This window comes from Haemorhous mexicanus, chromosome 5 (assembly GCF_027477595.1).
Source record: "Haemorhous mexicanus isolate bHaeMex1 chromosome 5, bHaeMex1.pri, whole genome shotgun sequence".
Classification (NCBI taxonomy): Eukaryota; Metazoa; Chordata; class Aves; order Passeriformes; family Fringillidae; genus Haemorhous; species Haemorhous mexicanus.
Window position 1 is genome coordinate 3,891,973 of NC_082345.1, and position 15,283 is coordinate 3,907,255.

The following is a 15,283-nucleotide window of genomic DNA, read 5'->3' on the forward strand; positions in this document are numbered from 1 at the left end:
GCAAGCATGTACCTATATTTATCCAAATGAACAGAACCATAAAAGTTAGCCATAAATAGCTAAGTTTTTGCAAGATTTTCCTAAAAAATACCCTCTGGGTTCCCTTGTCTTACAAGGAATGTAAAGACAAACATTTGTAAAGACATCCCTAAAGCTTTAAAGTTTTATTTATAGATGTTCTGTATTCTAGATACCCTCTACTTTTAATATCTTGTTTAATCTAAAATTACATATTCAATTTTGGGTTTAATTTATTTAAATTTTCATTTTAAACATTTATTTTATATTTATTTAATCATCAATTATTTCATTCAGTGAAGTTGGATCATAGACAAATCAGATTTTTCCTTGAAGAATAATAAGCTTACAGAAAACATGACTTTTTGAAGGAAGAGTAGAGATGTATATAATTGTGATTTTTTTTTTTAATTCAATTGATAGAATATTTTATCTGTAAGACAAAAATTAAAATCTAATTTTCTTCCTTGTTTGAAGTAAGGATCCAAATCCTAAAAGCTCCTGCTGCTCAGAAAGGTTATCAATTCTCCTCATCATATAATTAGATTCATGCTGCAACAGGCTGCAGATGGGGGCACTCTTACAGCCACAAGGAATCTGATGAGAGCTAGCATGTTCCACACAAATCCACATGAAAAATCTGTGACCAATTTGCACTTTTGTTGAAAATACATTTCAAATTTTCCAAATGTTCAAGAGAATGTACCAAGAGCACACCTTAGTATCTAACAAATTTTTTAAGTGCACACATTCTGGGTGAAATCCTCATCCCATCAATGAGTGGACCCCATATTCAAACATAAAATAAAGAACACAGAATTTATGAAGATAAAGTCAGAAAATGGGAAGTGACAGTACATGAACAAAAGAAAAAAAAACTCAGCCAGTAGCTTACTCTGATTATTAATAAATAAAAATGGAAAATACCATACCTGGATATGAGAATAATCTTTATGTTTTACTGGCTGAAGCTTAGAAGTCTTTAAGCTCTTTTAAAATTACATAAATTGTCAACACCTCCACTAGATCACTACAGAAGCACTTTGGGAAATAACTTTTACTGGCTTCCACCAAACTTGCTAGAACTTAGTAATACAAAGTTATATAACTAAGTTATATATATATATATATATATATATATATATATATATATATACATATATATATACATACACACATACACACTAAGTTATATATAAGTTAGTAGTACAAAGTTATCAGAGTTGTCAAAGTTTTTCTGAGTTATCAACTCAGGAAAACAAACCAACCAAACAAAAGCCCACCCTGGGGAAAAAAGGGGAAAAAAAAGAAAGGGAAAAAAAGGGGGGAAAAAAACCCACAAGGGGTGGAAAAACACAAGGGGGGGAAACAAGGGGGAAAAAAACAAGGGGGAAAAAAAGGGGGGGGGGGAAAAAGGGGGGGGAAAAAAGGGGGGGGAAAAAAGGGGGGGGAAAAAAGGGGGGGATAAAAAAGGAGAGAAAAAAAAGGAGGGGAAAAAAAGGAGGGGAAAAAAAGGAGGGGAAAAAAGGAGGGGAAAATAAGGGGGGAAAAAAATAAGGGGGAAAAAATAAGGGGGAAAAAATAAGGGGGGAAAAAATAAGGGGGGAAAAATAAGGGGGGAAAAATAAGGGGGGAAAAAATAAGGGGGGAAAAAATAAGGGGGGGAAAAAATAAGGGGGGAAAAAAATAAGGGGGGAAAAAAATAAGGGGGGAAAAGCCCTCAAGGAAATGAACACCACCCACTTTCCACATTGATACTCACACTCTTCTTGATTTTTTTCTTTCCTTCCGCAACAACCATCCAGTGCAGCATCCTGGAATGAGAAAGGTCAGGGCCATCTCCTCCATAGGTCCAGGTGACATACAGAAGGTGGTTGTAATACTCTACAGAGGTAATTTTGGGTGCCACTGGTGCTGAAGGGAGAAGGCAAGTGTGTTACAGACAGGGTCTAACACAGCTGATCAGCAAATCCAGTGATAAACTTGTGCCAAAGGATGCTGTTGTGAGGAGACTATCACAAATCTAGCAGGAAAGCATCATTAAAACCATTTGAGCACTAGCTGAAATATGTGAAAACCATTGTTTAACCTGGGAGATAATCAGAACAAAAATACATTTCTTTTTGCAATCTTTCAGTTAAAAGAAAAATTAAGACAGATAAAAATAATTTTTCGAGTCACGTTTGTCAGTCAAATTCAAGTTAAAAGCCTCAGATGTTGCTTCATTATGTTACTGAACTGAAAAGAAATAATAAATTGTTACATTGATAGGTTTTCCGTAGAGAAAAAAAAATCTTTTCACTGAGCTTGCATCTTTCTAGGAGGAAAAGCTCAAACCCTGCAGATTTCCAAAGAACAACTTTTTCATGAGAAGTTATGACCACCCTTGTTCCCTGGGTGGAAGGGAATTAAAAAAAGGGTCCCTCACAACCCTGTTAGGAGGGATTTTTTTGTGCTGGAGCTGCCAGCAAGTCCTTGGCTCTCTGTGCAGCCCACACAACATAGAGTCATTCCTGCTGGAAAGGATCTTGAACACTGAGACCAATCCTTAACCCAGCACTGCCACGTCCACCACCAAACCAAACTCAGCTCCACTTCCATGTGTCTGTCCAACAACCCCAGGAGCTGAGACTCAGCCACCTTCCCTGGTGATCTCTCTCATCAGCTGTGATCTACAGAAAGACAGCAACCTCCAGAATATCCCTAAAACCTCCAAAATAACACTAAAATTGGTGTTTCGGATGAGGATTCCCTCTGGGAGGTGCCTCTCCATTTACTGGAGAGGGAGCACAGCTCACCTTGATTGCCTGATTCAAAGGTGCAGGAGCCCAGGGAAGAGTTCAATTAATAGTGAGTGGAGACCCCAAAGTGAAAATCTCAATCAGTGAAGGTCTCAGCCAATCCTTAACCCAGCACTGCCACATCCACCACCAAACCAAACTCAGCTCCACATCCTTGTGTCTCTCCAACACCCCCAGGAGCTGGGACTCAGCCACTTTCCCTGGTTATCTCTCTCATCAGCTGTGATCTACAGAAAGATAGCAACCTCCAGAATATCCCTAAAACCTCCAAAATAACTCTAAAATTGGTGTTTCAGATGAGGATTCCCTCTGGGAGGTGCCTCTCCATTTACTGGAGAGGGGGCACAGCTCACCTTGATTGCCTGATTCAAAGGTGCAGGAACCCAGAGAAGAGTTCAATTAATAGTGAGTGGAGACCCCAAAGTGAAAAAAAATCAGTGAAGTCCTCAACCCCCATTCCAAGGAGATATGAGTAGGATAATTTGGCTTCTACAGGGGATTTTTGAGGAGCACAGTGGGGAAAATGGTGTGAACTGGCTGCTCTTCCTCTGCTCAAGCCCTGTTGTGCCCAGCGTGCTTGTGCCAAGGCAGGTCAGAGGAGCAGAGCTCTGGGTGCCAGGGAATGCAGGGTGGCCTCAGCCCAGGTCTCTTGGAAAGGGCCACAAGATGTCACTGCTGCTTTCACAAAGGCTCCTTCCACTTTGGCACTGAGACTTTACTGAAGCAATGGCTGAGGAAGGCAGCAAATGCAGGGCACAGAGAATTTAGGGCCATTTAGAAATGTTTAGTAAGATTATTCTCCCGAATTAATCCCAAAAATGTCCTTTTATGCTGCTGAGATTTAGTATAAAATCCTTGAAGCAGTATTTCTTTGAATTTTTGAAGTTCCCAGCCCATCCCTGTGCATCCTTGCAGTTCAAAGCCATGACTGACATGAATCCCATATAGATATCATGATTTCCCCCTGCACCTTTTTATTGATGGCATGCTTTCATGCCAGTGAATGTCCAGGATATGCCACATAAGGCCAAGGGCCAGGGCTTGGTTCTGGGGAGCACAGGGAGGCTGAGGGAAGTCACACCCTGCTGCTGACCTGGACCAGAGTGACAGCTGGAGGCACCCACGGGACCAAGAGGCAGCAAATGTGGTGGCAGCCAGCAGCACCCAGAATCTGCTTCTCCAAAGACAAAAGCATCCTCACTGCCAAAAGCAAATGCTGGTGGTCCAAAGAGCCTTTGCTCGTGGTTGTTTTAAATCCAGCTGTTTACAGCAGGTGGCATTAAAAACTCATTAGTCACCACAGCAACCCTGGCAGTGCCACCATCTCTGCCTGAGTGAAACAGGAGCTGAGAGGACAAATGCTGCTTCTGGTCTCTTGGATCCCCCAAATCTCCTCTCAGGCTGTGGGAGAGAGTTTCATCTCATCATCCCTGAGCTCAGCACAGCCCCAGCCTCCCCAGGAGCAGTGGGATGCTGCACTAGGGAATGTCTGCTCTGAGCTCCCTGCAAGCTGCATCCTCAAACTCCCAGCTGAGCCTGCTACTCTGTTTTTGAAACTCAAGCTTATGCTCCAGGTGTGGAGGTTGGCTCTCCAGTTATACACAGAAGAGCTGACAGATGGTGTGCTGTCAAGCCTACCAAACCTCCACTCCAGTATTTTTAAAATACAGGATTTTTTGGTGGGCTTTTTTTTCTCTGTTTGTTTGTTCATTTTAATTCCTGGCAACCTGAGCAGGGGAGGTGGCATTGTTCAAAATGGTGCAGAAAGGGACCAAGTGCTCCATAAAACCATCTGCTCCCTCTCTGGGAGGAAAGAGGCTGATGGTGAGAAAGAACTCTCAGTCCCCTGGTAGCTTAAAGTCAGCAAAAAAGGCAGCACCTACTGGGGACAAACTTTTCAAACCTGCAGATATGACAAACTGGCAAGCCTCACAAGCCAGCCTGGCTGCAGCTCCTGGGCAAAGCTGAAGAGATTGCAAGTAATGAGGCAATCAGAGGACAGGAGTGCATTTAATGCTCACATTCAGTGCTGACCATCTATTGGTAAGTGCCTGCAATTTGACCAAATCAGCTTTCTTTGTCAGGGCTCTTCACTGAAAACCACAGTGTGATTTTAATACTGTCTTGCTATTCAACATTTTCATCAATACCCTGAAAGGAAAAGCAGGGCTGAGGAACCATGCAAGGAGCATGGCAATGGCAGAGGAGGGCAGGATTTGGACAGGGCTGAGCTTTGAAATATTGCCCCTGTGCTGGGCCTGCTCAAAAAAAAGTGAATTTCCAAGTGCCAGGTCTGTTGGAAAATAGCATGTAGACAACAAATGATCAATTCTGTTAGGAGCCATAAAATAGAAGTAAATCAACACAGACCTCCAGTGTGATGATGCAGGAAATGCAATCATTTAGATGCACACACTGGAGAGCTTTGAATAGGGAGATGATTGTGCCTCTACAGGAGTATTCAGCAGGCTGCTATTACACTTTCAGTTTTTATGTACTTTAGTAAAGACAGTAAAAATTACAGAGGCAGAGTGAGGAAAAAAACTAACCTGGGAAAACACCTAAAAGGGAGAGCACCTGAAGAGTTCAATGGAAGCAATTGGTTAACAGAAAACACAAACTAAATTCTGTATAGAGACCAAAAAAGAAAAAAGGCTTTGTGTCTCTTCAATCAGTAAGATAAAAGCGCAACAAATATTTTGGACTGGATATTAAGACCAGAAAAATTCAGAAACACAGGGTATAAACCCTTGATAATAAGAGAAATTAACCATCGATACAACATTCCAGTTGGATATTTTCACTGAAGACCAGGTGACCTTCTCTAAGAGAGATTTTGCCAATCACAAATGGATGATAGTTAGAGGCTCATCCATTTCTGATTGTCTGCATCTGCTGGTTAAGAAGTTGATAAATTTTTCATTTAGGAGCAGTGGCAATCTTTCCTGCCATCACACAGAGATCCAGGCTGGTACTGATGACAGATTACATTTCAGAAGACCCTTAATCTCCCTCATTTCTGCTGCAGGTTTCTGGAGATACAATACTGAAGTGAGTGTCCCACTGGAACACTTCCACTCTAAAATGCTGAACCTGGTACCCAAATAGTTGGAAAAGACATTTTTTCCCCTCATACAGCAACCAACCAGCTGGAAAATTGCTTCCTTACAGTGCTGCAGAAAAGCTGATTGATGCCAAAGGACAAGGAATATCCCTGGAGACCCTCCAGGAGGCTCCAGCTCTGATACACTGGAGAAGTGCCAGGGTTTGTCACAGAGCAGCCTGGGATCAGGTATCTCAGCATGGGAGGGTTTCTCTTGGCTTCAGGGGAGCTACAGCTTTAACTCTGCTGGCTTTTCTCTCGTGGCTCTCTGGGGCACAGGCTCTGTGTAAATCATCATTGCAAACTGCTCTTATTCAGTAAATTTTCCAGGTACATTCTCTGACTCTCAGCAAACAGAAAATCTGGGACTAGGCTAGTGTCTGCTTTGGGGTGAGTGGCTGGGACATTATACCCTGATTTTCCCTGTAATTGGATTCCTACAGATGGAAAAGAGCAAGTATACTTCATTGGATCTCGCAGTAAAACTGACTTATTTACTGCTTTTAGTCACCTAAATTTCAGCAAGGTGAATTAAACAGTGACACTTAAAAGCAAAATGATTCAATGGGGAGCTCTGATTTTGGTCTAACCATCCTATACTTCATTGCAACTCAGAGTAAAACGGAATTATTTACTGCTTTCAGTCACCTCAGCTTCAGCAAGGTGAATTAAACAGAAACTTAAAAGCAAAATGATCAGTGGAGAACTCTGATTTTAGCCTGACCATCCTGGGTGCTGGGAACACATGGCAAGGTGCTAACAGGGCCTCTCCCATGCTGCTCCCTCTGTGGCTGATCTGTTGGATATTGAAGATCCAAAGAATCTGCCAAGAGATGCCAGAGTGTGTTAAATCCATGGCTGGTCCCACGTGGAAGAGGGAAATCCCTGTGGTTACATCAGCTCACTCATCTCAGGGCTGCACAAGCCATGCTCTGACCTGGGGGTTATTGGGAGGGTGATAAAGGAGGGAAAAACACTTGGAAATATTGCAGATAAATGAAAAAAGTGTTTCATAATAGTAAGAAACATAAGAATTCAGGTTTACTAATTTACCCATTAACTTCTCCACGTGTCAAATGTATGGTGTGGTAGAAGTGGAGCAGGACCCTGGCCCTCACTGGAGCCATGCACTCAGCTGATGGAGCACTGCATCAGAGCAGTCAAGCACTGTGCTTGGCATAGGAAAAATTCATTTCTACGTTCATTTCAAGCAGTCCTCAGAGACTTAAAAAGAAAATAATAGAAAACCAAACACCAAAACCAACCAACCAAAAAAAACCCCTAAAACAAAAAAAAAAAAAAACAAAACCAAAAAAAGTAAACAAACAAAAACAAAACAAAAAAATCCAACCAAACAAACAAAAAAAACCCCAAAAAATCCAAAAAGCACTTAGCTGATGAATATCCTAACTTGCAACTATCTGTAGGTGAAACACAGCAGCCAGGTCAGACCTCCTCAGTGCCTCTGCCCCCAGGAGCACTCCCAGAGTTCTCAGCTGCCTGGTTACCTGTTATGAAGCTGATGGTGGAGCTGTCACAGCAGCTCAGCTCTGGGTCCCCCCAGGTGACCATGGTGACACGGAAATTGTAGTACCAAGCTGGCAGCAGGTTGGCTATTCTCTGTAAAGGGACAAAACAAAGGAGCAGCTCAGGAGAGAACTCACCAGTGTGAGGCAGAGCTTCTGAAACACAACAAATATTTATAAACCTAGTGCCCACACTCATTTTTCTGAGCTCCCATTCCTTCCTTCTGTGGAAATTGTCACTGTCATATTTTCTGAAAAATCCCTTCACCGGGATTTCTTCTCTTGGGAAGCTGAGAAGCCTCAGAGAAAAATGAAAACAATAATGATCTGATTGCTTCTCCTGTGTTTTGCTGCTTTGGAATGTGGTTGGAGATTGTTTATCCAACAGGTGAATTGCTTTAACTTAATGGCCAATCTCAGCCAGCTGTGTTGAGGCTCTGGAGAGAGTCAGGAGCTTTTCATGGGTATCTTGTTTAGCCTTCTCTAAGTATCCTTTCTCTATTCTTCAGTCTAGTTTAGTATAGCATTCTTTAATATAATATAGCATAAAATAATAAATTAGCCTTCTGAGAACATGGAGTCAGATTCATCTTTCCTCCCCATCATGGGGGACCCCAAAAATACAGCAGGAAATCTCTGAAATTTGGCCTTTCAATTTACTAAAAATGCTGTGCAGGGGTAGAAAACACAGCTGGGATGGCTCTGCTGCTCATCCACATCCACCTGGTCACAGCTTCTGTCCACCACGGCAATCTCAAAGGATTTCCAGGGTGGCAAGGACCATTCACACAGAGCAATCTTCCATCACAATTCCAGTGTGATGAAGGCAAAATATTTAACTGGAAAATGTAGGTGTTTCTAGTTTGATTAAATGGGGTGTGGGGATGAATTAGAATTGATGGTTTTGTCTCAGATATTGTCACTTTAAGAGGTGTATTTTTTTTCCAATTTTCCACGTGTATTTCACTTTCTATTATCATGTATTATAAATGGAATAGGAATGAAACATAAATGACTTATGAGACATAAATTATATATGTAAATATAAATGAGATATAAATGAAGAATAAAAAGCAATGTTTTATATTATAGTATTCTGTGTAATACTTAAGTTAAAATTCTAATTCTTCCACTGACAGCACAGGACATTTAAGATATTGATATCTAGATGAAAAGCCTCTTGATATTTTTAAAATTCAAAATAAAAGCAAATTAAAAATAACTAACAACTTCAACAACATAGAAATTGCTATTTTTACAGATCTCTGTTGTTTGCAATGGCCTTTTTTCTCCAGATACTACAAGACAATGCAAATATAGGTGGTGGGATCTGTTCTTTTCATGATTTTTGGAAGAAGTTGCATCCATCCTTGAAGATGATTTGACTTCTGACATGCCCCTGGTGCTGTGTTGGAAGTACCAACATCGCTCTGATAATTTTCAAGTTGCAGAGCACAAAATGAATGAAGCAGCTAAACAGAGTGAAAAGACAAATCCAGTTCCAAAGGCTCTTATCAAATGTTAACCCTCCAGGAAATAATGCTTGGTTATTTCATGCTGCTGGAGGCATTGATTTTTGATTCTACTCATTGTTGCTTCAGAATGCAGCACTCAGAGGTGTCAGCAGGGATCAGAGGGATTCTGAAGCACCATTAGAGAACACAAACAAAAGTTCACCAGTCCCTACCTGTACATTAAATACCACAAAAAAATAACAGGGAAACATTCTTTTCCTAATTCAGGATTAGTCTTTAAAATTATCCTTGAAGAAATGCTCACTTTTGCTGTGATACAGCACTGTTGCATTTCAGATTGAAATCCAGACAAAGCAATTCCAACTTGGCTTCCCTGAGCAGGATTTGCAACAGTGAGGGACAGCATCATCTCCTTTCCTAATGAACCACATTAACTCTGCATGATAGCTCTACTTCTTGGAGCACTTAGATCACTCAGCTATTAATCTATTTGTGCTGAGTCATGATTACAAGATATTAATTACCAGTTTGGTAAGTTATTTTGGTTTTTAATTTCCCTGGAGATTTATGTGTTAGATTTATAGTCACATACCCAATTACAGTAAAGCTGCTGGAGCCAGAATGACTCCACAAATGTTATTATGCAAATCAATTACAGTAAATCACCGTGGCTCTCACCAGCAGCAGAAGTTATTGCTATCTTTTTTGCATACTCATAACTTTCTTGAACAACTAATTTCAGCTGGAATTGCTTTCTGTCTCACACTACAGCAAAGTCTGAATAAAATCTTTTCACTTTCTCCAGAAAGCAATGGAAAAGAGGAGGAAAATTTCACTTTATATGTGCAAGGGCACCTGTGAATATATGTGTGAGTGTGCTCTTATAGAGACCAGCGTTTTTATAGTTAAAACCCTGGCCTAAGATTTGGCAGCTTCAGAAACATGAAGGCTTTTTTTTTTTTTTTTCCACAAAAACCAGAGCTAAGCCTTCCACATGGCACACTGAGACACCAGCCTGCAAGCCCCAAATCCATACTATCAATATTAATTATGTAGATAAGCCTTTGCACTGCACCCCCCGAGGAGATGATGGAACTTTTAAAGCCTTGACTGACAAACTGACCCACAAACTGAAGCTGCCTCTGGACTTGCTGAACAACAGCAGCAACAAAAAAAAAAAACCAGGCTAAACTCCTGTCTCATTGCTCTGCTTGAAATTTAGCATGGTTCAGCTGGCAGTGCCTTACTTTAGAACAGAAAATGCCTCCAGCACCCTTGGCCATTTTCTCTGCTTTGCTGGGGAAAAAAAAATGTGCCAGGCTTAAATTCATATATATACATATTCATGGGGAAAAGGCTGGGGGAAAAAAAGTGTCATGAGGTGCCAGGGCCACACAGGCACAGGAAAGCAAGGCAGGAATGGTCACTGTACCACTGAGGCAGTCAAGGAGACAGTTGCTGCTATTTCATAGTAGGTTGTCCACTCCGAGGTCATGGTTGATGGGTTGAAGTAAAACATTTCCACCACGTATTTCCTGAACACCCCCAGGAAAGGTCTGTTCCAGCTCAGAACCACAGCTGTAGGTCCCAGAGGGTAAAGTGTCAGATCCTTTATTCCAGTGGGCACTATAAAGCAGAAATTGTGGTTAGCAACATACATGTGTTATCAGTTGCACTTTAATTTAAAATGATACCTTTCCTTAATCAGGTTCTACCTATTTCTGGTTTTCTCATGACTTTAATTCCCCCAAGAACTTCCTGGTCACAAGCAGCTGCAAACCATTTTTTAAGCATTTGTTCTCCAGTTTAAAACTACTTTTTCAGAAGTGGCTACAGACCACTTTGTGTTGGCTGGCTAGCTTGGGATAAAGCACATGTCTTGCTTTCTCAAAAATGGAGGGTTCTATTCCACTTTGAAAACCAGGATGCTCAGGAGATATTTCAAGATGCTCAAAACCAAAAGCATCAAAAGCCAGAGCACTGTAAGAAAGGAAGGTTTTCATCTCCAGCCCTCCTTCCCTGGGGAACCCAAAGGTTCTGTCATGTATTGCTATTCTTGCCTCACAGACAGTGACACTGAGAAAGAGCTAAGTGATTTGAAGAATGTCACTTTAAGGGTCAACTTCTGCAGCTTGGATGGTCTGGAAAATGATTATTCTCCATGACTTCACTGAGGCTACTTAAATCAGACTTAGAGTTGACATTTGCCAGGGCTGCAGAGCCCCAGCTATGGCACACCGGGTCAGAACCCAGAGCAGCAGCCAGGTTACTTCAGCCCATGCTGGCACATGGCTGCCTTCACCTTTATAAATCATTTCCCATGTCTTTGCTTTCTCTGAACTGCTGGTACTCACCCTGTGAAAATGAGCCTGAGGATAAATGTGGGGAGAATGGAACACTTTTTAAAGTGCATTTTATTTTATTTGAGTTTCATTTGTCATTAGCCACCAGAGGTAAGTTCACAGAACAATTTGTTTTTCAGTTCTGTTATTTTAGTATCATATTCAATAAACTGTTGTGAAATGAAAACTCATACAGCTGCTGTTTTACTGCACAAAACCAGCCCTTTTATAATATGAAAGTTACAAGATGTTCTATTCAGAAACTGATTGCCATTTTCAGTTTTGTAAGAAACTTTCATGGTTGTAAGGCCATGAAAAAGTGGAAAAATGAAGGAACTTATTTGCTTTGGGTAGACATGATTTTACTTTTACAAATAAAAGTAGAATTTTTCAGATTTTTGAATTACAGTGAGAAAGAAAATCAAAAGTGTCTGTGATAGAAAATTTAACATTAAAGTATATAAAAATATTTACTTACTAATTTTTCCTTTTCTGAAGTATAACATACTTTACAAATTTTTATTCAGACCAAGTGTATGAAAATATATAAGAAGATTGACTAGAATGAAAAGGCTCTCACCATAACCACTAAGCCACATGTTGGCTTTTATTTAAGGATTAAATTCTTAACAGGATAACATTTTTTTCTGTTTCACTTTCTTTCCTACATCACAGAGAGGAAGCAGCATTAAAAATACTCAAGATCTCTAAGTTACAGCCACCTGCTGTCCCACTGAGCAGACTTTTTGTCAAAAGGAGTAGCTGGGTGACACAGGTTGAATATTTCTCTGCAAATGTAACTCTGTACACTGAATCTCTCTTTTTCCTCTCTCTACTTAATACATTTTGTTTAAGTAGTAATCTTAACAAAATAAATTACACTGAATCTAAAAATTACTGAATTCTGTCCGAAATGAACCTTTGTAGGAGTCTGGTGGAACCCTAAATTACAGGTGCAGGGTCTGGAGCTCTGCCTGTTGGACATAAAACATTCTTGAAAATGTTAGTGTCAGTCTCAGAGGGCTCTTCTCATTTTCAAATCCCAAAGCAGAGAACACTGAGACCCTCTCTAAAAATAAGGAAAATCCAGGCATGGTCTACAGGACTTAATGAACATACTGCATATATTTAAAAAAAAGAAAAGCATGCCCTAAAAAGAAATAAATGCATTTCAGTCAGTAGGTTCAGGGGTTACCAATGGAGAATGTGACAGGATCAGAGGGAGGTCCAACCAAAGGTCCTTTTCGTAGGTAAACCACAACTTGGTACTGGGCACCAGGAACCAGATTTTCAATGAGGCTGCTGCTTGAATTCACCTGGGAGGAGAGGAACTCATCAGACATGAATTAATTAATAAAAGAATATTGAGACTGCACCAGAATGGCTCCAGTTACAAAAGGCACAAATCCAAACACATTGGCAGCAAGAACTTCACTCATTTAGCCCCAGGTGGCAAAACTGTGGCAGTGGTCAGGGCTGACCTCACAAGAGACCTGACTCAGAGAATTGCACTTGTCAGCCACCTCAGTGCAGACCCACTCTCTCCTGCTGTCAAAGCCCATTACAATACTCAGGCTACATTATTCATTTTCAGGTGGTGTTATTCAGGAGTGCTTAGACCACGTGTTTTCAATTAGAGCCTGAGGCTTTCCATCCCTCATTGATGCAGCTCTGTGAGCTGAAGGCAGCATCATTTTGGGCAATCTGTCCTCTCACTGCAGCTACTGAGTGACTCCACAGTGAAATCAGAGAGGAAATATTCTCTGTCCCCTCCCCTCCACAGCACTACAAAGTGTAACTAAGAGGAACTGTGATTTTCTTTTCAGTTTGAAAACATCACTGTTAAAATTTATCTGTGCCCCACCAGGTTTCAGTCAGAGCTGGAGGCAGAATTCCTGACCAAGTGATTCCTGGTCTGATACAGCAGGAAGAGGCTCATCTCCTGAAGACTGCACAAACAGCAAATGCACAGAGCAGCTTTGAGGAAAAGCCTTCACCCATCCTTTCTAGAGCTGCAGGCTGGTATTTCCTACTAATATTTTCTTCACAACCTTCCCAAAGTCTGTATCACAGCCACCTCTGCACTGGTGGCTTTTTGCAATGCACATGAGTGTATCACTGCCAAGCACAGATTTAGTGAGGAACAGAGTTTGTCTTTACCAGCTGCTCTGGAAAGCTAAATCTATTTTAAATCGTGCCCCATGTTAGAAATGGATAGAACTCTGCACTGAATTTTGCTCTTTTCAGCTCATCATGGAGAAGTCAAACCAACAGTTTATTAACAATTCAAGGTATAGCAAGTTGATAAAATTTGATACAAATATATATAATGAGAGAAAGAAACAAAACAACTGTATTTAGACTTTTCAACCTACTTGCAGTAAATTCACATTTACTTTTACAGATATCTTGTTTATTCACAGATTAACTTTAGGTACTTGTTTTTGAGTTTGTAGATGAATCCTGTAGTATCTGTGGAAATTATAAATGTGAATGTTTGTAGTCTGTGTTTATAATCACCTCCTGTACTTTGCTTCCCATTTAAATGACTGCACTTCTAAGAAATACAAGTAACAACGAGATAACAAGCTGAATCTGAAAAACAATTGTCAAATGTTTAACTTTTAAAGTAATAGACACTTCCAAACATTTAAGTTCAAAGCCATTCTTGAACTGAAACTCAAAATTCCTACAGAGATTAATTTTACAAGGCATTTGAAGGGTCACAAATTCTCTGTACTAATTCACTGGCAGGGCTGATTAGGAAGCTGAAGGAAATGATTTACAAGGATGCCAGCAGTGCCCTGCATTCCCATGGGTGGGCTGAGGGTGCAGCAGGGCAGCTCTGCAGTCCTTTGCAGCCTCCTCCATCACACATTTCAGGGAGCCAGACAGAAGCCATGGCCCTGCCCAGAAAAAGGCTGTGTCAGCATCCTGGTGAGGTCACTGAGATGTGGGCTGAAATCTTTCTAATTGAAGCCACGTGCCACTGACCTATCATAGGCACAGAGGCTGCCTCACTAAGGGTTTCAAGGAGCAGCAAATGGTCAGGTTTTGGGGTTCAGGACTCTTGATAGTTCTAAACACACCCCATAAAGGACTTGTCCATACAAATCACTGGTGGTCTGAATTGCTGTTTGTTTCCCAGTGCTGACACCTTTTCCTCTGGATGAAAAGACAAGCTGGCTTCTGATCACCTCAAAACTTCCAGAAGATTTACAGTCAGGCTCCGTACTCAAATGTGGGACAGCTAAGAAATAATTTATGCTGCTTTGATGCTAACCATGCCTCTGAGCACTTTGCTTTTTACAGATGCACTGCAGCACATGCCTGAGTGAAGTCACAGCCAGTGCAGCAGAAAGACCACTTGAACAAGCCTGTGCTCTACTGCACATTCTCACTCCTGACTGCTGGGCTCTCCCCTCCTCTCAGCACCAGCCACATCCCTCCCTCTGCCACTGTCCCCTGCAGCCTGAGAGAGCCCTGGGGCACAGGGATTCTAAACAGCAGCGGGATTATTTTACTGGACTGGAAAATGCTCCAGCCTCTGCTCCTTACCTCAGTGCAGTAGTGTTTTTCCAGCCTTTGGCTTTCCTTTTGCTTCTGGCAGGTGAGGGAGAGCACAGACACGATGGTGCTGTTGCCACTGCTCTCGTGGGATGCTGTCCAGGACGTCAGGGCAGTCGTGGAGCTCAGCACTGTCACAGTCACGTGCTGGGGCTTCTCAGTGAGCTCCTCTATCCACTCACCTGTGGGGCCTGGGACATGGCCCAAAAGCACAGGTGAGCAAGCCACTCCATCCATTTGAGGCACACAGGTTAAAACACCCTTCTTTCAGGGAATTATTTATTCCCTTTTATCATTATTTATTCCCTTATTTATTATTTACTCCCTTCCAGGTGAGGGAGGCTGGACTGGCAGCTGTCCACCCCCACAGCCCCCAGGTAGCAGAAGTGGCAGCCCCTGGGATAACCTGCAGCAGAGCCCATGACAAGAGGAATGTGCCTGTCTGAAAATT